The 22,956-nt window shown below is 46.7% G+C and overlaps 1 protein-coding gene across 16 annotated transcripts in view; it reads right to left on the bottom strand.

Annotated features, from left to right (window-relative positions):
* The window catches only part of DAB1 (DAB adaptor protein 1), a 1,141,854-nt gene extending 1,122,386 nt beyond the window's left edge, over nt 1-19,468 (bottom strand). For 7 of the 16 annotated variants that reach the window (XM_058717244.1, XM_058717255.1, XM_058717254.1 and 4 more), the window contains exon 1: nt 19,219-19,459. The gene's annotated coding sequence lies outside the window, so the exon portion shown is untranslated. Of the gene's footprint in view, nt 1-19,218 lie in introns of all 16 variants that reach the window. The other 9 variants (XM_058717258.1, XM_058717261.1, XM_058717260.1 and 6 more) reach the window with 5 other exon arrangements.
* Nucleotides 19,469-22,956: the final 3,488 nt, after the last annotated feature.

Raw genomic sequence — 22,956 nt, 5'->3', positions numbered from 1 at the left:
CAGCCCCAGGCCCCTGAGGACTCCACAGGCAGTGATCAGGGCAGGGACAGGGGAGGCACTGGAGGTGACAGGAATGCAGGATGGGCCTGGGGGGCAGCTCCACCAGCCAGGGCATCAAGAAAAGCTTTCCTCTGGAAAGGAAATTAGGTCTGAATTCCAAAGGAGGGTGTGACCAGGCAGAGATGAGAGATCAGGGTAGAAAGGGAGCTATGGGGGCATATTAAGCACAGGATGAACAACGGCATGGACTCCGACATCTTTATTTCACAGATGTGAAAACCGAGGCTCAGAGAGGTAAGTTAACTTATTCAAATCACCCAGGCAGTAAGCGGTACAACCAGCATTCACTCTAAGGCTTGCTTTTAACAACTTCATTACACTGTTTACATATGAAACATGGAGTATAATACCTTCATTTAAAGGGTCAGTAACTTACCCACAACCACAGAGTCAGTTAGTGGCAGACTTAAGATTAGAGCCCAGGTCTTCCCCTTCCAGGTCCAGTGCCCATTTCGTGGTGCTGTTCAGACTCTACACACCTCCCAGTCCTGCCGGGTCCAGAATTCCCCACCACATCCTTGCTCCTGGAGCCTTCCCATGGCTCCCTCACTGTGGAACTCAGTCATCAAGACTGATGCTTTCATTTCTTTTTCATTAAGTTGACAAAAAGAATGAGGTCACTCTCCCTTCTGGTGCCATTTCCCACCCTTGGAAACTCCCAAGGTCAGAAGGTCATCAGGCATTCTCACTTCCAAGCCATCCACTTAAAGGCCAGCTGGACTGGGAATAAAACACCTCGGTGTCAGGCATTTAATTTTTAAAGGGAGAGCAAAATGGCGAGAAGACTTTAAAAATTGCTCTCAGCTTTCTGTGTAATCGCCAGCGGGCTGGAGGTCACCACCAATCCCCACATCTCTCGAGACTCTCCAGCTTAGAGGAGCAGGTGGAGTATTTGTTCCCGGAGTCAGAGAAAATTGCAGACCCGACCCCACCTTGCTTGTGCTCAGAACAGACTGACCTCTACAACAAAACCCAACTCCTTATTTAACGTTCAGCTCCCTCCAAAGCCTCAACCACTGACAAAGAACCAATACAAAGGACAAAGCAGCACCCTCTTAGAAGGATTCTTAAGAAGGTCCTGGTATGTTATGACACCCAGGTTTGCAGGAAGACAGCATCTCCAGGTAAATGCCTGATCCTGAGAATCACAGCTGAATGGGAAGCAGACATACAACCAAATGCAGCAACAAAGTAAGTGTTTATTAAACTTAGGCTGCGCTAAGCTCCAAAGAGGTGTAACACAATCATGCTAATATTGATTGGATGTCTACAATAGCATAGATCCTCTCCATATAATCTCTCTGCATCTCCCAACAGCTCTGCCAGGTAGGAATTACAGCATCATGGTTGGCAATATGATGTGATGGTTAAAACTGTGGGATCCAGAGCCAGACAGACTGGGTTTGAATCCCACTTCGGTCCCTTATTAAGTGTGTGACCATGAGCAAGTCACGTAACCTCTGTGCCAATGTGTCCTCAGCTGTGTAACAGGGGTGACTATAGTAGCAAGTTCACAGGATTATAGTGAGGAGGGTCAAACACTCAGAAGAGTGCCTGGCACGTGCAATGATTCAGTAGGTGTTAGTTGTCTTTGTCAACTCTATCGTGTATTTGGGGAAACAGTCCAGAGACAGTGAGTGAACTGCTACAGCCAGTTGGTTGGAGAGGCTAGAAGTGAAATTTGGGGGTTTTTCACCTGTAGCTCAGCTCATATATTGCCTTAGAATATTTTTATTTGTTTTACTTTACTTATTTTGAGAGCGTGAGAGTGGGGGAGGGGGCAGAGAGAGATGGCGAGAGAGAGAGAGAGAGAGAGTCCCAAGCATGCTCTGCATTCGATGTGGGACTCAGGAACTGTGAGACTCAGGAACTGTGAGACTCACAGGAACTGTGAGACTGTGACTTGAGCTGAAACCAAGAGTCCGAGGCTTAACCAACCGAGCTATCCAGTCACCCTTGCCTTAGGATATTTTAATTTATAACATTATTACTGTAACATTATGTATCTTTGGCAGAGCACAGGAGGATTAGTTCTATTTCAAAGGTAATGAACTTGAGATTTAGCAAAGGGAGCTGATTGGGCCAAGGCCATATATATGACAACTGGCAAAGCCAGATACTGAACTTGGGTCTTAGGAGAGCTCACCCATCCACCACACAGCAGGGAGGGGAAGGGAGAAGCAGAGTGGGACTGGGCAAGTTAAGTGGGTGCGAAACAAGATGGCAGACTTGGCCACGGAGGTGTGAGGAGAGGAAGGCTGGATGGAGGTGCAAACCATGAGCTCGAGGTCCTACACCGGCACTGTATAACGATTATATTATTGAGCAAGATGATTTCCAACCACAAGGTTTGAAACAGAGTTTACTTTGTGCTCTGTGATGACCACCCTGTCTGAGAAAGAGCATGCTTAGCTTGGAGAGCAAAGGGCACATCCCCTTGCTGGGTGGGCTTCCCCAGGACAAACTGCAGCCTCCTACCTGCCACTCCTGAGCGTGGCCAGGATGTGCTGACATCTGAGTTGACCCACTGCCCCCATGACTCCCTTGTGAACCATCAAGGAACTCATTCTGCACTGTGCCCCACATCGAAGCTGAAAGGAAGAAGAGCCTGTGACCCTGAAGAGCTTGAGTCCAATGGAGGAGAAGCATGTTGAACCCATATGGGAAGTATTGCCTGATGAAGTATAAGGTGTTGCGGGAGCAGAGAAGAGAGAGCCTAACTCTGCCTTAGTAGGTGAGCAGAAGCGGCACTCAGAGAAGGTGATGTCTGAGTGGAATTTTGATGAATAGGATGGTCCTGAAAGATGGAGAGTAACAAATGACAGGGATGGCACTACATGTAGGTGCAGGGAACAGCACGAACAAAGGCTCTGCACAAATGTTTCCTCCTCAGAGCAGTTGCCCCCGACCATTCACATATAATAACAAATTCTTTGTTCCCTGCTTTATTTCTCTTTGCCTATACTATTTATGACATTATATCGTCTACTTGTTTATTATCCACCTCTCACTGGATATAAGCACCATCAAAGCAGACTTCTGTTTTCTGTGTCTCTGCACCCCACTGCCTACAACCATATGTGGCACCCAGTGGGTACTCAATAAATATCTATGAACAAATGAGCAAGTTGCAGGTAGGTGTGGCTAAGAACGCCATGCAAATGCTTGTATTCTTGCATCTTTAATGTGAAGCAGGATTTAGGGACCATTTTCTTTTCTTTTTTTAAATTTTTTTTAACGTTTATTTATTTTTGAGACAGAGAGAGACAGAGCATGAACGGGGGAGGGTCAGAGAGAGGGAGACACAGAATCTGAAACAGGCTCCAGGCTCTGAGCTGTCAGCACAGAGCCCGACGTGGGGCTCGAACTCACGGACCGCGAGATCATGACCTGAGCCGAAGTCGGCCGCTTAACCGACTGAGCCACCCAGGCACCCCTCTTTTTTTTTTTTTTTTAAGTTTTATTTATTTTGAGACAGACACAGCACAAGTGGGGGAGGGGCAGAGAGAGACAGAGAGGGAGAGAGAATCTCAAGCAGGCAATGCACTGCCAGCACAGAGCCTGATGTGGGCTCAACCCCACAAAGCTGTGAGATTGTGAACTGAGCTAAAACCAAGTTGGACACTTAACTGTGCCACCCAGGTGCTCCTAAGGGACCATTTTCTTAATCATGTCTCTCTTTCTCTCCCCATCCTCCTAACATAAAATACATGGATTGAAGTGTGGAGAGGAGGAGGAGAAAGGAGCTGACATTTACTGAGTACTGACTATGGTGATAGTTCACGTAATTTCAGTCTCCGTAACAACTTCTGAGTAGGTATCGCTCTCCCTAATTTATAGTAAAGAAATTCTAGCTGCACGTGATTTACTCATTCTCCCAGCTGCTGCTGAGGGAAGAGGCAGGGCTGGGGTTTGAACACACGTCTGCCTAATCCCCCGGGGCATGCCCAGTGACCATACGGAGCCCCCTCTGGAACCCTGTCTGCAATGAGATACTGTAAGCTGTGTGCAGTATGAGGACCTGGCAGGAAGTTCCCCTGCTTCCAAAGTGCCTGCTCTTATCCAGGTCTTTTCATTATCTCACTAATTCTCTCGATAATCTCTGTGCAAAGTATTCACACCCCCTTTAATTGTGTCAGGAGATAGTTTCTGGAACTGAGTCACTTCACCTGGCTGGCGAAGAGGGTAGGGAAGCAGCATATTGGAACCTGGCTTCCAGGAGGTCTGACTCCCAAACCTGTGATCTTCCCCCCAAGCTACTGTGAGCCACAGACCAGAGGAATTTGAAATCTCAAAAGAAATCTCCATTTCAGTTCCTGGAACACATGACAGTTTCTCACCCCAGATTGTTCTCAGCTCAGTATGAAAACATGTAACAGGGTATGAATGCCTGAGTGAAAGAAAGACCTAAACTTAAATTATTCCAGAAAGGCACGCTATTGTCAGTGATTGACAACCAGTCTCGACTCTCACCAGTGACAGCCACACACAAAGTAAGCCTTCAAAAAGAGCTTGGTTCTCTTCAATTAGCAGAGCTGAAATGAAACCACTTAGAAAATTATACTATTGGGCAACTGGTGGGTTTTAAACATAATGAGAAAAATAAAGGCTAGGCTGATGTTTACCATCAGCCGAGCTAGAAACGTCAGATGTGCCAGGACTCAGGCCCACACATTCTCCCTGTCTGCCTCTGTGCCACAGCTCCAACCCCACAGCTATTCATTCTTTCGTTCCTGTACCAAATATACATTGGTTCCCTACTGCCAAGGACTGGAGCTACAATGGGGAGCAAAACGGATGTGGGCACACCTCCTGCTGCTTCCAGACAAGTTAACAGGGCCGCAGTACCCTGTGATAGGTGACATAATGGGGATAATGCAGGGTGCTCAGAGGCATGGCACAGACACAGGACTGAAAACTGAAATTTCACACTGAGGGGAAAACAGTCCTGAAGGGGCAGAAAAGCCTACCCAGCAGGCTGCATGCTCAGCCATCGGGAGAAGGCCAAGGGTGGTCAGGGCAGGGGCCGGGCAGCCATGGAAGGCAGGGGCCCTCATCCTGCTGGGCCCATCTGTCTATTCCCCGGGAGTGCTAGAATTACAGCTCTGGAAAGCTGGAAGAAGTTCAAGTGTCTCAGCACCATTCATTCAACAAAACATGTCCCAGATATGCAACGGTTCAGGAGGACACAAGAGCATAGCACACACAAGGACCTGCAAGTGATTCCCTGGGCCTCGGTGGCCCAGGCTGATCAAAGAAGGCCAGGGATGGGAAAGGTTTGCACTTTATCCCGAGGCAACGGGGAGCCACTGAGGGCTTGAGGCAGAGGAAGTAACACCCTCAGATTTGGGATTTGCCAGGTACCATTCTGAGAGTGAGATACAGAGGCGGGGCCCTGAGCTCTGAATGACTCACTCCAGAGCCTCTGACCTTAACCAAGTCCCATATTTGTGGGGTTCCTGGAATCTGTAGGGCCAAGACCTCGAAGAAATGGACAAGAGGTGTTTATCTGGCTGAAGGAAAACTCTAAGACTTGCTTCTCAGATCTGGATCTCAGGGGAATAGGAAGACAGCAAGGACGGCCTTGTCTCCATAATTAGCTGTTTACTGGTGGACCAGCCTACGCCCCTCCCCCAAGCCTCCGCAACTACATCTCTGTGAGGGTTGGAGGGTTAGGCAGCTAATTACAAATGACAATCACCCACATTCAATGAAATGTTACCCTGGGCCAAGTGCTCACTTGATTCAATGCCCACAAGCACCCTGTGAAGTGGTTCCAGTTACGACCATCATTTTATGGCAGTGCAAACTGAACTTTGGAGACGCTTCACAGCCTGATGAGAGTTGGATAGTTTAAGCAAGTTGTAGAACCAGGATTCGAACCCAGCATGTCAAGGGTTTGGCCATGAAAACATCCTATTTTGAGGCCCATGTCAATTTTTTTTTTGTAAGGATTTTCTGAGCACCTAGGCTGTGAGGGTGAAGAGATAAGGAGGCAGGGTTCCTTCAGGGACAGACACATATTCTTTCCCAGGGTGGGGGCCCTGAATTCTAGTCCCGCCTGGGTCATGAACCGTGTCTCCACATGGAGAGTGTGCGGGGTGTGTATAGACAGAGGGGTGGATGAGGTGGGTGTGACAAAATCCTCCCTCTCAGTCTCCCCCCCTCAACCCTCCCCTTACTGTGGAATCAATCTGTGCCCATGGGATGTCACAGACGACCCAGGACTGAGATGCCCAACACCTGGCACAGTTCAAAGAGCAGCATCCTCCCAGTGAACTTAACCTGAGTCAGCCAGACACCCAAATAAAGGGCTGATGGGGCGGCTGGGTCCTTATTGGGCGGATCCAGCCACCACAGTCTGGATAGAAGGTGCCCCTACAGCTCTCAGAGCCAGGCCACTCATGGTGGACAGCGCCAGAAAGCCAGTCTGAGACAGGGATCTCTGCCTTAGAGGTCAAGAGATTGGGTCAGACCTGGGACTAAAGTGCCCCTGGAGGCAAGCTTAGTTAAGCTGCTCCAAACCACGGACAGCAGTATACTGTCCAATTAGAGCTAATCAGCCACCTGTGGGGTAGGGGAGGCAGAAAGGCCAGAGAGGGGCTGTCGGGAGGCCTGTGCCTCCCTTTGCTCCACCAACCCCCCCCCCCCCCACCTGGCAGTGCCTGCAGGAGCCAAGGCCGGCAGACCTGCCCTCCCACCTCCAGGTAACCCACTCTGCTCTGACTAATGAGCCAAATCCTGTGACGGAGGGTACAACCTGCTGAGAAATGTTTTCTCCCTTCTTCTAATAAACTTTTCAAAAAGGCTCCTGAGATCCACGGCTGGATTCTCCCATGAACACAGCCCCAGGTGTCTAGGGGACAGAGGCACACAGTAACAGCTCATTTAGCAGGGAACAAATGGCCTCCTTTCAGGCCAATAAATGAAACATTATGCACTCAGACAAGCTCTGGGGCCCAAGACGGGTGTTGGTCAGAAAGACACACAGAGGACACAGCACCCACTCCTTTGAAAAATCCCCTGATTGCATCCCCTAAAAAAAGATGAAAGATGATGTTCCCTTCAAACAACCCAGAAGGCAAAATGCAAAAGTGTTGGTTGGAGTAAAATACTGAAATCAAAATGATTATTAACGGTAATAATAGCTTATATGTGTACGTCCAGTCCCTTGTCATTCATAATTCTCTTTCACATGCATCACCTCTTTGAAGCCTCATGGCAATTCTATGAAGCAAGAAAGGTGAGAGACAGCACCCCACTTCACAGAGAAGAATTTGGGGAGGCTGAGAGATTAAGCCCAATGTCACACAAGTCAAATGTCAATGTCACAGTTCAAACCAAGGCTTCTAATTCCAAATCCACTACACTTTCCATATTTGGACAGCAAATCCAAATTTTGTTATGTTCCTTTTACACTTTTTAAGAAACCGTATTGTATTAGGGCTGGAAAGGTTCTTAATAATCACTGGAAACCCAGAAACCAAAGACATAAAAAAACATACTCCAGGTCAAACATCAAAGTAGGACAGGTCCTTGGTCTCCATACTCCCTCCTGGTCAATGTTCTTCTGACTTTGCTTCCATTCAGGCCCAGTTACAAGAAATATTTCTATAGAAACGAGCAATACAAATATTTTCTTTTATGCTGTCCTCTTCAAAACAGTAGATGTCAATGACAAACATTTCCTTTTGACACAAGTCTTTATTCCTAATAAGTCAATAATATTAATGTGGTGGTAGAAACAAGTGCAGAAGGGAATCAGAATTCCCTGCATGCAGTAGGGGTTCAATAAATGTTTGCTGGGTTGTATTTAGTGTGGCATGAGTGTGGACCCACAAGGAAAAGAGAGAAAGAGAAGGTATGTTGCACACACATAGATGGAAGGGTATCTACTCTGTGTAAGAAAGACACTGTGCCAGGAGTTTGGCACAAAGAAGACATTTGCCATATTCCAAGCTGGTTTTCGACATCAGCTTGATGATCCGACTGTCTTAACACTGCACGCTCACAGAGAGAACACAGCGGGATACGTGCTTCCAGGCAATCCCTTGGAAAATGTTTGACCTTCACTGAAGCTTTGACATTGTTTTCAGTGTCACCTCACTGTCTTTTTTTTTTTTTTTTTTCGGAAAAAATTCTAGAGCAAAGTATGTAAAGGAGGAGGAACTGTTAGTAAAATCCTAGTGGCAGTGCAATTACTGAAACCTGTTGTCAGGAGGCATTGTCTCACACTGTCACTGAACTGCTCTGTAAGTGATTCTCCCTGATGGTAACTTCTGTTAATTTCTGTCTAGTTTCACTCTTCCTCTCAATCCACTGGAGGTTTCAAAGTATTGGGCGGGGGGTTGTTCTACAGGAGGCAGGAAATGTCACAGATCACCCTTTACACTTTGGTCTACAAAGTGTGCTAGTGATCACTACCATTCACTGAACACCTGCAATTATAATGATTATCATATAACCAAAAGGACAGCCAAATTTTATTGTCTACTATGTGTTTCATTCTAAGCACCTCACATGCATTAGTTTATTTAGCCTTTGTACAACAACTCTGTGATGTTTAATTTGCCTAAAGCTACTTAACTACACGGTGGCAAAGTCAGATTACAACTTTGAAGCCCATGTCCCTCACCAGACAGGGATCCTTCGTTCTTTTATTCATTTGCATGACCACTATGTACCAGGCCTTGTGCTAGCTACTAGGATACAGAGATAAAAGATAAAGATCATTCTCTTGGGCAGCTTGCACTCACATGAGCAGACAGATAAATGAGGGGCCACATATTAGGTGCAGTGACAGAAGTGTTTGCTGGGTGCTTTGGGCATATCCAGCAAGGATACCTAATCCAATCTAGGAGACAAAAAAGATTTCCCAGAGGAAATGGTGCCTCAGTCTTGAAGAGTAGGGAGAAGTCTGCTAAATGAAGGGGGCATGAAGGACCCTGTACTCATGGTGTGGGGAGAGGAACACAGCAGGCAGAGAGACGTGGAGACATGGGAGAGCACAGGACTGCTCAAGAGTCTTCCCAGCAGTCCAGAATGGATTGCACCCAGAACAGAAAGCCAGATGGCAAACAGAAAGAGGACAGGAGAGGAATGAGGCCGAAAGACAGGGTACAAACCGAGGAGGGGCTTCTCTGCCATGATAAGGAGTTTGAGTTTTATCCTGAAGGCCACGGTGGCCCCTGAGGGTTTATAAGCAAGTGCATGGTGTTCAAGGGGAAGGCTTACTGCCTACTTGCCCTCCAGTGCCAGAAGGGAAGAGCAGGGCAGCCACACTTCCTTCACCTCTCCTTAAAGGAAAGGAGCCGATTTATCTTTCGGGTGAAATCCAGAGAGGAGCTCAATCATATGTGGCTACAGCAGATATGCCATAGACCCTGTCAGCACAATCCCAGCTGCACGTCTGTGCCCCTTACACTCTCCGTGAGACCCAGGAGTGACTACAGGGTGCTCTGGGACAGCAAGCAGGCACACGTGCATGAGACTTGGAGACAGAATCTGAAAGATAGCCAGCGTCTGCCATGTGCACAGAGAGTAACTCTTCTGGGGCAGCTCAGACAAAGATCCTCCCATGAGTCCCTAGCAACGTGTCATCTCCACCCTAACAGTTCCATGGTGCGGTTGAGTAACTGTCCTCACATCCAAGCTTGGCTCCAGGTCCCTCCTAGAATGCGGTAGGCTACCAAATACCCATTAATATGTCCCTTTCCGCTTACACTGTGTCATCTCTCACTAAGAACCTAATTGATACAATAGCTCCTTTCCTTCTCTCTTTTAAAGCTGCCTGACCTCAGAGATAGTCGTGCACTGCTCACCCAAGAAACAAGCCTACGAGGCCACTCGAGCCCCTACAGGCGGAAATGGAGACCTGCATATATCCAGCTCAGACCAAATGAAAAAGAAAGTTCAGGAGACCTCATGTGGCTACACAACCCAAACAATCCCCAAGCAAGCTTTTTTTTTTTTTAATATATTTTTTTAACGTTTTATTTATTTTTGAGACAGGGAGAGACAGAGCATGAACAGGGGAGGGTCAGAGAGAGGGAGACACAGAATCCGAAACAGGCTCCAGGCTCTGAGCTGTCAGCACAGAGCCCGACGCGGGGCTCGAACTCACGGACCACGAGATCATGACCTGAGCCGAAGTCGGCCACTTAACCGGCTGAGCCACCCAGGCGCCCCCCCAAACAAGCTTTAACAGAAATAAGACCCGGTCTTCATCTTTGTCTAACCTCAGTGTTCGTCTCCCATTTGGTTTTTAACCCAGAAGGAGAAATGGCATCTTTAAATATTACCCCCACCCATCAAAACCCTCCCCCAAGTGAAATAAAAGAGATCACATTTGTGCCTCGGAAGCAGGGAAACCCATTAGAAATCGCCATTAGGCTGAAATAAACCCAATTCCAGAGTGAGTCCAGAATAAGGAAGGAGATGCTTCTGTGTTAATCAGAGAGGCAATGGGATCCCATGGGGTGCAGAAACTTCGTCTGAGATGCAATCTGTTGATTACCAGGAGACCCTTTTTGCAAAGGAGGTCAAAGTCTCAAACTTGTATTATTGGCAGTTCACTCGTCTTATTTGCGGGGGGTTGATTTTCCCCTTGACTCTCACTGAGTTGCCAACACACCTGCTTCCAGAGCATTTGGTCTCCTCACCTGGACCTCTTAGAGCTGAGAATGAAGGATAAGAAATAGGAATAATTAGCCTTGAGTGGGGCCACAGAGGACTACATGGGGCATGTGCGAAATGAAAGAAAAGCAGCCAGAACACCCCAACGTCTCTAGTCCCTGGGCTCTGTGGCATCAGCCAGCTCGACAATCCTCCCTGCATTTTCTCACCACTAAAACAAGGAGAGGAAAGATTACAAATACAGCTGTCTTTATTGAGCAACTATTTTACATGCCACACAAAAGCAGGTAGTGAGGAAAAAAGTAGGCAACTGCACTCAAGAGTTGGCAATCTGGCAAGAAAGCTGAGAGGACACGGGGACTGATGAGAGTAGGTGTGACAGACACTGCTAGTGTATCCACTAACATCCGTTCTATATTCTAACATAGCACGCTGATTCTGGCACACGGTCACTCAGAATAAAAACAGTACTCCTTAGCCTCCCTTCTCCTAGGAGTGAAGATGCAAAAAGAAATTATGGGTGCAAGTTCTGGCCACACCCTTAAAAGAAATGGCAGGTTCTCCTCTGACCTCTTTTCTCTCTTCCAGCCCTCCAGTTTGAATGAGGATGTGGTGACATACCATCATGAGTCATGAAGATGACAGCAATGTCTTAGGGATGGAGAAGCAGCAACCTAGAAGGAGCCTAGACACCACATGACTTCGCAGTGTAGAGCTGCCCTATTCACTCAGACTTTTGCGAGACTGAAACCTCCATTTCCACCATTCTAAAGATCTTTTAATCCATATTATTTAGGGTCTTGGCTATATACCTACATCCTAATTGATTAAGGTGACAGGCCACCGCTTTGCTTATCCAGCAATCTCACCTTCCCAGAAAACAGGTGGAAACAAAGAAACAAAAAATCCCTAATCTTGAGAAATTTAACAGTATACCACGGGGGAAGGGAAGGGAGGGAAAAAGTTACAAATAGAGAGGGAGGGAGGCAAACCATTAGAGACTCTTAAACACGGAGAACAAACTGAGGGTTGAAGGGGGGTTGTGGGGGAGAGGGGAAAGTGGGTGATGGGCACTGAGGAGGGAGTCCCTTGTTGGGATGAGCACTGGGTGCTGTATGGGAGCCCATCGGACAATAAATTACATTAAAATTTTTTACAAGAAGAAACAAAAAAGATCCCTAAGCAGCCACAGTTGCACTTTCACTGGAGGCCGATGCACCCAGGCCAAGACTTGGTTGGTGCTTAATGACCCTTATCATACCCACATTTCCAATGAGCATGATTCCTGACATACTAGTTCACAGCGAGCACACAGACAGGTAGAAAGGGAAGGGGACTACTTTTAGAGGCAGATAAACTGACGGTACCAAAACATAGTGGCCCAATCTGACACGGAGGAAAAATATTGCAAAAGTATTTTTAAAAAGATATTAGAATCTAAAATCCACACATCTGTAGGTCTCAGACCACTTGTATATAGGGACAAACAGTCCTGCATCACTAAGCAGTCCTTAAGATTACGAAGCATAGAGCCCAACACAATAATTGATGCTCATGATATTTCTAAAGTCACACTCATTTCAAAAAGAAGGGAAACGTGTAATTTATTTACAAATATTTCCAAAACATTAGTCACCTTGCAGCTTAGCTCATTTGAAACATTCCAGTCTATTAATGCCACATATATGTTATTTCATACAATTCAATGGTATATGAAATACATTTGAAGATCACACGTGTAGTCAATGTTACAACCATGTACTCTGAACCTACACTTTTTCAGGTCTTGCCCTAGATGTGATGTCCTAGAAGTGAATCAGACACATCATTGATGTCTAGTGACTCATGGTTTAGTTTGGGCACAGACAAATAAAGAGATCATCACAACACTAGATCAAACCTCTAAGGAAAGAAAATCATATACAATGTAGATGAAAGAAAAAAGATTGCTTTCTAGAATATGAAAGAAACCCTTACAAAATAAGAAAAAGACAAACCATCAAAAAGAAAAATGGACAAAGATGAATTAGCTGTCCACTGAGAAGTAAATCTAAATGCCCATTGAACATGAAATGATGCTCCTCCTTGGTAGACATACGAAAAATACAAAGTACATAGCAATAAGCTATCACTCGCTATCTAACCAGGTTAGCAAAAGTGAACGATAACACTGCTCCAGGCAAAGATGTAAGAAAAAGAGTACTTTGTACATGTTGATGGAAATGTGAATTCTTGCATTCTCTTTGGAAAGATATATGGCACCATCTCCTAATACTTTACTTGTTTAATAGAATTTATTATCAAATTGGCTTCCATACAACACCCAGCGCTCATCCCAACAAGTGCCCTCCTCAATGCCCATCATCCACTTTCCATCTCCTAATACTTTAAATACTGCATATCCTTTGACTTAGAAATCTTCATTTTGTGAATCTACTCATAGAAGTTCAAGTATATCAATAGATAATGATAAATGTGCAGGATGCTTATTTCAGCATTGTGTATAAAAATTGGGGGAACAAAAGTAAATGCTCATCAGTAGGGAAGTGCTTGAAAAATCTGTGGTGTATACATACCATTGAAACTTACTAAGCCATTGAAAAGAGTGACATATCTATACCAACTGATTGAGGTAGGACTGGTGTGTGTGGGGGGGGGCAGAAGACAGTTCCCATAGTGTTTTAAGTGAGAAATGTAATATGCCAAGGAATACATATATGATCTCATCTTTTAAGTCAATGACAAAAATCCCATATGGGTGTATATACAGTGTGTGAATATATATGTGTAAATATTATGGGAGCCTAGGAAATATAAGGTATCTAAATTATTAGATTAGTTTATGGGATAAGGGACAGTAAATAAGCAAACAAAAAACCATGTTAAAAAATAGATGCACAGGATAAAAAGCAAATGGCTTTCACAATAAGGCAGAGTATATAAAATTATATCCAGGGGCGCCTGGGTGGCTCAGTCAGTTGAGCGTCCAACTTTGGCTCAGGTCATGATTTCACGGTTCATAGGTCTGAGCCCCGCATCGGGCTCTATGCTGACAGCTCAGAGCCACGAGCCTGCTTGGGATTCTGTCTTTCTCTCTCTCTCTCTGCCCCTCTCTTGCTCATGCTCTGTCTCTGTCCCTCAACAATAAATAAATGTTAAAAAATATTTTTTTTAAATTATATCCATCTATATATGCTAGGATATAGGTCTAAGGAGACACAAGTTATAGATAACATGGTGGGAATTTCAAATGATCTTTACTAATTCCTTATATTTTTCTATATTTTCCCATTTTTCTACGTAACTTGTATTATTCATATGACTTGAAAAATTAATAAAGTGATTTTAAAAACTACCACTGTCGGTGCTGGTCAATATTCAGCAGAGTTAACTAAGAAAACTTCATGCAGAACTTGGCACCTGACCTCAGCTTTAAAAGACAATTGGATGGGGAAGAGATTTGAAAAAGGAGGGTGTTCCGGGCAGGAAGACCAGCAGAAGTACAAGCAGGGACATTGAAATAAACATGAAGACTAACCCTCAGGCAGTCTGCCCTATCCTGAATAGAAGATAAAGAAAAGGAACAAATGGCTGGAGTCCCATGACCGTAAAGAAACCAAACAGACAGGTAGAAATGGCCACCACAACGCATGCACAAAAATGTCATTTTTAGAGTTCACATTAACAAAGGAAACAGCTTGCCTTCTTCAAGTTCTACAGATTGACAAATATTTTGAGTTCTTAGGACTCTGTCCATGGTGACACCATGTGTTTCGCTCAGATGTAAACTTCAGTTTGGTAACATTTTCATTTTAAACCCTCCTTCCTGTCAGTTTCCAGCTCGGCTGTAAATATTGCTTGGAGAAAAAATGTCACTAAAGATCTGAGCTCAAGCTTCCAAAAAAAAAAAAATGGTCATTTTGAAACAAGAAGAAGTCATATTCTGCACGTTAATTAAACAAGAAGTCTCAAGACCTATGGCTCAGAGTTCATTTCAGGAAAAACAAAATCGTTTTTTATTTATTAAAAGCCTATGAATACAAATGAATTCTTTGTTTGGTATTCATTCTTGTTTAATTCTTGTCCCTTTGAGACAGGAACTTCATGTGCTTGGCTAGATATATTGAAAGGTTGTCTAGTGTCGCTGGGTCTCCTGTCCTCCACAATCAGGCTGTTTCATAAACCAGCAAGTGAGCGATTATTAATGGTACAGGATTCCCGCGCTCTTGCTCACAAGGACAGAGTCCAAATGTCACCAGGTGACGGTCACTCCCTTCCCAAACCAACCAGTGTCATGTGGCACCCCAAGCTAAGTTGATTTCAACCTGAGAAACACTCCGTTCTCTCTTTTACAAGGCGCCTCCCACTCTCTGAAAATGGGGCTTAAAACTATGAGGAACCCAACATTCCTATTCCCACCAGCATATTAAGAAGTACAGCAGTTAATATTGTTATTCCATTTCCAGGAAACTGAAAGAGACGCACAGTCTTCAGGTGACCCTTCTGAGAGTTCACCACGGAAAGGAGTAGGAATATATTTACTAGACAAGGAATAAAGAATGTGCCAGCAAAAATATGAAAGCATGTTTGCAGTGTGTGTATGTGATGTGAGTATAGTGCATATGTAATGTGAATAATGTGTGCATGTGTGTATGTAGACGGTGATGCTGTACAAGGCTGTGTGTGTGAGACTGTGTGATGCTGTATAAGGTTATATATATGTGAGAGAGAGAGAAGGTGTGTGTGTATGTGTGATATTGTATAGGAGTGTAAGTGTGAGAGGGTGTGTGTATGTGTGATGTTGTATAAGGGTGTGTGTGTGAGAGATTGGGTGTGTATATGGGTGTGATGCTGTGTAAGGGTGTGTGTGAGAGGGTGTGTGTAAGTGTGTGATGTATGAGGGTGTATGTGTGTGTGAGAGAGAGGCTGTGTATATATGTGTGATGCTGTATACGGGTGTGTGTGTGTGTGTGTGTGAGAGAGAGAGAGGGTGGGTGTATGTGTGTGTGTAATGCTGTATAAGAGTGTGTGAGAGAGGGAATGTATATGTGTGTGATGCTCTATAAGGGTGTGTGTATATGTGTGAGGTTGTATAAAGGTGCATGTGTGAGAGAGTATGTGTATGTGTGTGACGTTGTGTGTTAGGGTGTGTATTTGTGTGTGTGTGTGTGTGTGTGTGTGTGTGTAGAAGAAAACCAGAAAGGCAGGTTATGAAAGGCTCTGAAGTCTATGGTCAGATATTTGAATAATATGCTTTAGGCAACATGGAAACTTTTATGTTTTTTGATCTGGGGAATAACATGATCAAAGCTATGTTTTAGAAAGATAAAGTCATAACTTTGGGGAGGGCCCATACTGGAGGCCAGGAGAGGAGTCAGAGGCTCTGAGGATGGTGTGGACTGGGGGCAAGGAGGCTGGAGAAGAGAAAATTAATTGGAAGTATTTTCCTATCACTCTTAGTTTTTAGATGGCAGGTAAAAAAAGTGTTTACTATCTTTTTTCTTCCAACTTTAAATAAATGAAAAATACACTTTTTAAAAAGTTGTCCATTCTATGAAGGACAGATTTAAAAACAAAGGAATACCTTCCCTCCAAAGTTGTTTGGACACCCAGCCTGTCCAAACGAAGTACCCCAATCTGACCCAAATAAGAGTATGCTATGGGGGCTACGCAAAGTACATCTGCTAAGCAAACAAAGCCCTGGCCAGCTCCCACCCTGCACCTACAAATGCAGCCCCCCGTCCGGGAAGAAACAAGAACTAAGAGTTAATGCCTCTCTGTGGTGCAATGTTTACGTCATAAGTAATTATCTGCTTATGTCAAAGCTGAGTTCTAAGCGAGTCTATCTGGAATGACTCTCTTGCATTTCGGGGTTTTCCTCTATATTTTTTCAAGCCATGTAATGAAACAAGCCTGGTTTATGTGGGCATTTCTCTCTCCTCTGAACTAGAATTCCTCCTCTCTGTATTTCCTCCCCTGCCTCTGTTTCTCCCTCCTCTTCTTCCTCCATTCTCTAGATCTCCTACCTCTTTCCCACTGCCTGCCTGTGTTCGAAGCCTTAAGCTCTCTCTGTATCCCTCTTTCCTCTCTCCCTTCCTTCTCCTCCCATATCCCTTCCCACTATGTTAAAAAGCTTCAAGGCACCTGGGTGGCTCAGTTGGTTGAGCATCTGACTCTTGATTTCAGCATGAGGTCATGATCTCACGGTTTGTAGGTTCAAGACCCCTGTCGGACTCTGCACGGACAGCATGAAACCTGTTTGGGATTCTCTCTCTCCCTTTCTCTCTGCTCCTCCCCTGCTTGTTCTCTCTTTCTCAAAATAAGTAAATGAACATTTTTAAATAGAAAATAAAAAAATTATGAAAAAGCTTCAATTTCAGAAGAGGAGGAATGCCTTTGCTAAGCACGAGAATCTGAGCAACACATATGATCACAGTAAGGTGAATGGCTGAGCCCAGCTTTAAGAACAAAATAAATCTTGGAAAAGAGAGAGGGCCGAATGGTGGCCCTTCATTTTGAGGAAGGCGGGTGGAGCCTATGGCTCCCAGTTGTCCCTGAACACGAGTATCATGAGGCAGTCTTCCAGCTGGGCGATTCCTATTTGCTCATAAGCCCTAGCCAGCTTTCTCCACTCAGAAAGGAAGCAAAGCCATAAAATTCAGAACCAGCTAATGTCAGCACTGCAGGGGATGTCAGAGACCACCTGGTCCAACGTGGTCACAACACTGGGAGAGAGACTAGGGCCCCGGCTCACCAAATGCCAGGGGGACTCGTTATTAGAAATCCCAGACCTAGGACCTGTTGCAAAAAATCCCTCTGCCCTGAGAACGGCTCTAGGTGTTTGCCTTCTGAAAAGAAATCTACTATATAGGGTCCAGATGTATAAACAGAATAAGCTTAAAATAGAGACAGAAAGGGATTAAAATGCACGGGGCACACATTAGAAATCCCCTGTAAGCTGCTGGCAAGAAGGATTTGAGAAAGGAAGTCTGTTGAAGATGGGGCTGCGGTAGTGGAGGGCTCTAAGCTCCGAAGACCTTTTTAATATGGCTGTATTGTAATACCGCAGTGCCAAACCCCGCCAGTCATTCCAAAAAAAGAAAAAGGAAGCCCTGCTTAGCGGCAGAACTTCCCAACCCTGGAAACAGACTGTCTCCCATTTGCACCCATTTAATAACCGCTTTATTTAACAAGAGCAGGGGAAATGTGCATCCTCGGAAGGCACAGCACAAGAACCTCCTTCTGCAACGACGCGATTCCTCGGACATGAAACTAAAATGCATTCATCGGAACTCAGCCTCCCCAAACAGCAGAAAAGCCACTGTGAGGCGATTTACAGGCGAGAGCCCCTCAGAGACGAGGGGGATGGGGCTGGCAGGCAGGGGACACACCTTTTCTGAGCCGTTGGAAACACGCTGCCTGCAAAGTCTACCCAGACTGTGCAGCCAAGGGTTAATTTCCTCAGGCGCCGGGAGGGGGGGGGGGGGATTTATACGCACACACACCCCTACTGCGCCCTCACAACCTCTGCCGCTACCACACATTTGGATTTTTTTAATCTTAAATTCCCAGAAATTCCCTGATCAGCCATATCTTTTCGGAACAGCCCCTCCACCTGGGCTGGATTCCCATCTCATCTCCAGTGAAAGCCCGGAGAGCCGGGCATAATTATTTTGCTACAAGGTTATGCCTAATTGGCCACTAACCTAATTGATTAATCATCTCATTTTTCAAGGCAGCATCAAAGAGCCAAACTGAGGGGGGAGAGAGAAAACATGTGTCCAGGTGGCGCGAGGGGTAAAATTACAGACTGGGGAAAAGACCCGCAGCCACCCTGCCTGGTTTCTGGACACAGTAGTGGATGGAAAATCGCAGAAAACCCAGAATGAGGGAGGAAATGCGCGAGACCACAAAAGGACAGAGCGGGGAACCTCGACGCTACCCCAGCCAGCCTGAGTGCAGCCGCCTCCAACAGGATGAAGTTGTTTCCCCCGGGCTGGGAAGGGTTAAGTGGCTGCGCGTCAACCCAGCCGAGGCTAGCGTGGGGGGAGCGAAAGCCACCTGTCCCAGTGTCGGCGAGTCCGCGTGCGGGCCCCCGGGGGTCGCCCTCTTGTTCTGGCCACAACTTGCGCGGCTCTGCGCGGCGGCCCTCGCCTGCGTCTTTGCGCGCCACCCAAAACTTTGCGCACACTGCAGCCGCCGCCCGCCCGCTTTTCGCAGCGAGTCGCACGCCTCCAAGTGCCGTGGCAGCCCCTCCGCAGCCGCCGCTGCCGCTGCCCGGTGTCGGGCTCCAGACTTTTCCCTCGCTGCCTCCAATTCCCACCCAGGGGGCTCCCTCGCGGCTGCGGGGAGCACGGCGCCCTGCCCGCGGCGGGCTGGCAGTGCGGGTGCGGTGTTCCGGAAGACCACCTCGCCGGTCCGGTAGCGCCCGCGGGACAGGCTGGTCCCCCGGCCATCCCCACCCTGGCGCGCCCACCCCGCGCCTCCCACTCCGAGGCAGGCGAGCGCAACACCTTCTCCTACCTTCCAGCCGCTGAGGACCACACTCTCCGCTCAGCCCTCTCGACTCATCCTCTGGCTGCAGGAGAGGGCGACCGGGCTCCGCTTTTGTTCCCCGGGGCTGGCAGGTCCGTGTCGGGCCAGGGCGCGGGAGCTGCCGCCCGAGCTGGGTATCCCGGACGGGGGATGCTCAGCTCACTCCCAGCAGCTCTGCCAGCAGCAGTAGCGGCGGCGGCAGCAGCGGCGGCGGCGGCAGCAGCAGCAGCAGTAGAGATAGTGCTGGCTCTCTGCAGGCCACATCTTTCATACCTTATACATCACTACCGCATTCCCCCGAATAGGGGAGCCCCACAGCATTTCGCCACCTAGTGCAGAATGCAGGAGCCCGCAGCAGTGGCAAAGCCAACCCGGCCAGGGTGTGAGCACCGTGAGGGAGAAGGTCCTCAGTACCCACTGGCAGACTCCCTCCCCTCTCCGATCACAGGAAAGCCTACGACATGCAGACGTTCTGGGAATGGCTCTTCCCCAGGGAGGTCTGGACTTCAGGCCAGGCAATGACGATCTCTTTGGGGGAGCCCTCCTTGCTGCCACTGGAGTCTTGGCCAGCACGTGCCTCTACATGGCCTCCTTCTCGCGTTAGTCTTCACACACACACGAGGCTTTGCAGCAACAGACACACGCTCTCCGTGTCCCAGAGACACTCTTCTGCTCTCCCCAGGATCCAGGGTGTGGGCTCCGGAGCAGGCAGACAAGGGTTCCAGTCTCAGTTGTGCGACCATCAGCAAACTGCTAACTGATGGAGCCTCCATTTCTTCATCTGCAAAATGGGAATCAGATGAGCTGTCTCGGGATTGTTGTGAGAATCGAATGAGATAAGCACGGAGCTTAACGTACATTGAGTGATGGGGTTCTTCCTTCATCCAGTGCAGATCCACCTTTCCTGGGATGATCATGTATCAGTCACGATTCACCCATTCAAAAGTATTTATTGTGTGCTTACTTATTAAGTGCCAATCTCTATTTTGTGGAGTCGGGGTAGGACTTTCAACAAGACAGGCAAGTGATCCTTACTCTCTTGACACTTTCTCTCTAGTACAGGGACACAGTAAATAAACCAGTAAATTAACAAGACACCAGCAGATAGTAATAACGACTATGACACTATAAATGACAATAATTTAATGTCAGACGGTGGCATGTGATAGGAAACGGCCAGGATAAGACATCAGGTTGGCAGTTAGGAAAGGACTGTCTGAAAGATGGCAACTGACCTGAGACCTATATGATAAGAGGCCAGGCATAAAAGATCTGAAGGGGAAAACATTAAAGACAGAGAGACGAGCAAGTGCAAAGGCCCTGAGGCAGGAGTGAATTGAATACATTTGAGCAGCAGAAGGAAACCAACTGTGGCTGGAATATAGCAAGAGTGGTGATTAGTGGTATCAGATAAGGTGGGGAGGTAGAGAAACAGGCTGGTCTTAAGGGAGGAATTTAGTAAGGTGATTAGACTCAGAAGTTTGGAGTTCAGAGGGAGGTGATTGTTCTGGGATTAGAGATAGTACCACTTGCATTTGTAAAGGCTCACCTGGGCTGTTATGCAGACAATGGACTGGAAGGGACATGGGTGGAAGCAGGTGAACCAATTAGAGGCTCCTACAGTGGTGAATAAAAGTCCCCTTCCGTTCCTTGGCCAGTACAACCACAGTGCCCTCTCCTCTTCCACTAGGTCTGGTAGGGGGAAGGGCCACTTGGCAGGTACCCTGGGAGCTTGAATGTGAACTTCTCCCACCACTGTGAGTATCCTTTTCCTCAACTGGAAAATGTAAATAATAATATATATTCTTATTAAATTATTGTGAGTATTAAATGAGAGGACAAAGGCACCTAAGGTGTTAAATAAGTGTTAATTTCATCTTCACTATATCCATCACTTCTAGAACCTCCAGAGGGCTCTTCCAGGGGCCTCCAGAGTGCTCCTACAATACCTCTGCTCCATCTGGGGTAAAGGAAGGTTGGCCATCCCTATCCTGGAACTGTCTTGCCCAGGGCCTGCAGGGGTAACCTGTTGGGTCTAGAAAGAGTTCCCCTGAACACCTGCAGAAAGGCTTGCATTGGTAACACCGGCCCCTGCACCCGTCATCCATCATCTTTGCAAGCAGGAAACCAATTTTCATTTTGTTTAGGTCCTTTTGATTTTTGGTTCCCTGCCTGACACCCTCATCTAGTTTAAAACATGCAGGACATCATCATATGAAGCACTCGAGATACAAAAATAGAAAGGGGAAAAGGGGGGCGCTGGGCTGGGGTGTCGAGCAAGAGACGGTAGGAAAGGAAAACAGTCCTTTCTCTCTTAGCAACAGGAGGAAAGGTTCTCAGCTGAGACACGTGAAAATTCTCTTGCATCCATGCATTCTAATAGATTCCAGAGGCCTTCAGAATCCTTTTCTCCATCAATACCACATGGAAAGGAACAGGAACGTTTTGGTATTCCCCTTTTGACAGACGAAGGAGGTGAGCCCCAGCTAGGTGGTGACAGAGCTGGCACTCGGCCCCAGGTGCTCTTGACTTTCTCCCTCTCCATGCCTAAATGCTTCAAGTGGCCCCAACCTAACAATGTTGCCTAGTTTCTAATACTCTCAAGCATTTTTCCAACTGGGACCCAGAACTGTAGGTCTCAGAGATAGTCAACTCATTCCCTTGCACCCAGCTCAATGTACTGTACTCCTCATCGTTCTCCAGGACAGTTTTCTTTAGGGACTAGGATACTTAAGTCCAAACACGGATTTCAAATGTTAAGTGGCCCTAGAAATGGACGTACTCTCTCACTATTTCAGGTTGGAGACCAAGGAAAGAACAGATGATAACGGGTGCATCTTTGACATGCTGCATGGCTGTAAGAAAGAATGTGAGACCTGGCTTTGAGTCCCTGCTCTGTCATTTATTGTGTGTTCTTGAGTAAGTTGTTATGAGCACTGTTTTAATTACCTCATCTATAAAGTAGAGTCAGGGGGCACATGGATGGCTCAGTTGTTTAAGTGTCCTACTCTTGATTTCGTCTCGGGTCATGATCATCATGGTTCATGAGATCAAACCCCCTGTCCGGATCTGAGCTGATAGCACAGAGACTGCTTTGGAGACTCTGTCTCCCTCTCTCTCTCCCTCTGCCCCTCCCCTCCTTTCTCTCTCTCTCAAAACTAAATAAACATTTTTTAAAAAACTACAAATAAAGTAGGGTCAGTATCTGCCCCCAGAAGTTGTTGTGCATACTATAGGAGCTGCTGTAAGGGTGTACTCAAAATACATAATGCACCTTAAATATTTATACCCTTCTCTTCTCCCTCCCTTCCATCCCACCACTGTCCCTGTGCTGGTTAACAAAGAACTCTCAAAGGAATAAACGAAGCCCTGATTTGTGGCATTTGCCAATTTCCTTGGTGTAAATATTCTCACCATGTCTGATTGCGATTTAGCAAAATGATGTCACTGAATGTGGAGTTGGGGGAGGTGTGCCCCACAGCCCTTGTGAGCCTAGGCCGGCTGAATTAAGCACACCACTGCCCATAAAACCCCACCCCGGACAGGTGAGGAGCACTTTATAGCTCACGAACCCTTTATTCTATATCATCTCCCGAGACAGTCACAAGAATCCTTGAAGGGAAATGTCATCCCTATATATCTGACAGACAGGGAAACTCAGACTGGGAGGAACCGAGTGATTTGCCCAAAGTCAGACAACTAGGAAGTAAAAGAGCCAGGACCCAT

The sequence above is a fragment of the Neofelis nebulosa genome, chromosome 2 (assembly GCF_028018385.1).
Source record: "Neofelis nebulosa isolate mNeoNeb1 chromosome 2, mNeoNeb1.pri, whole genome shotgun sequence".
In the NCBI taxonomy this organism is placed as follows: Eukaryota; Metazoa; Chordata; class Mammalia; order Carnivora; family Felidae; genus Neofelis; species Neofelis nebulosa.
The sequence above is the reverse complement of the archived record's forward strand: the minus strand, read 5'-3'. Positions and strand labels throughout refer to the sequence as shown.